This window comes from Arachis duranensis, chromosome 10 (assembly GCF_000817695.3).
Source record: "Arachis duranensis cultivar V14167 chromosome 10, aradu.V14167.gnm2.J7QH, whole genome shotgun sequence".
NCBI classification, from domain to species: Eukaryota; Viridiplantae; Streptophyta; class Magnoliopsida; order Fabales; family Fabaceae; genus Arachis; species Arachis duranensis.
This window is the reverse complement of record NC_029781.3, coordinates 51,379,073-51,380,020: the sequence shown is the minus strand read 5'-3', so window position 1 is coordinate 51,380,020 and position 948 is coordinate 51,379,073. Positions and strand designations below refer to the sequence as shown.

Below are 948 nucleotides of genomic sequence, written 5' to 3'. Positions count from 1 at the left end.
ATAAGCATTTCCATCATAGGAAGTGTCTTGAGTGATGCTAACTGTAGCTTGCATTCCAGTCAAGTGCTGAGATATCATATTGACTTGTTGGGTCAAGATCTTGTTCTGAGCCAGTATGGCATTCAGAGTGTCAACTTCCAAGATTCCTTTCTTCTGAGCTACCCCATTGTTCACAGGGTTTCTCTTAGATATATACATGAATTGGTTGTTTGCAACCATTTTAATGAGTTCTTGCGCCTTTTCAGGCGTCTTCTTTAAGTGGAGCGATCAACCAGCAGAATGGTCCAATGACATTTTGGACATCTCAGATAGACGACCATAGAAGATTCCTATGATAGTCAATTCTGAGAGCATGTCAAGAGGACATCTTCTGATTAGTTGCTTGTATCTTTTCCAAGCTTCACAGAGGGATTCACCCTCTTTTTGTCTAAAGGTTTGAACTTCCACCCTGAGCTTACTCATCTTTTGTGGTGGAAAGAATTTATCCAAGAAAACATTGACCAACTTTTCGTAAGAGTCTAGGCTTTCCTTAGGTTGAGAATCCAACCATATCTTAGCTTTGTCTCTAACAGCAAAAGGGAAAAGCATAAGTCTGTAGACCTTAGGATCCATGATGAGCGAATAATTTATACACTTTTTGGCATTATTTTTACATAGTTTTTAATATGTTTTAGTTACTTTTTAGTATATTTTTATTAGTTTTTATGCAAAAGTCACATTTCTGGACTTTACTATGAGTTTGTGTATTTTTCTGTGATTTTAGGTATTTTCTAGCTGAAATTGAAGGACCTGAGATAAAATCTAATTCAAAGGCTGAGAAAGGACTGAAGATGCTGTTGGATTCTGACCTTCCTGCACTCGAAGTGGATTTTCTGAAGCTATAGAAGCCCAATTGGAGCTCTCTCAATTGCCTTGGAAGGTAGACATCTTGGGCTTTCCAGAATATAT

The 948-nt window shown here is 37.7% G+C and overlaps 1 non-coding gene across 1 annotated transcript; it reads left to right on the top strand.

Moving 5' to 3' along the window:
- The first annotated feature begins 352 nt into the window (after positions 1-352).
- On the top strand, positions 353-456 carry LOC127743420 (small nucleolar RNA R71). The gene has a single exon (XR_008004812.1). It is a non-coding gene; the product is annotated as a small nucleolar RNA R71 (small nucleolar RNA).
- The last annotated feature ends 492 nt before the right edge of the window (positions 457-948 follow it).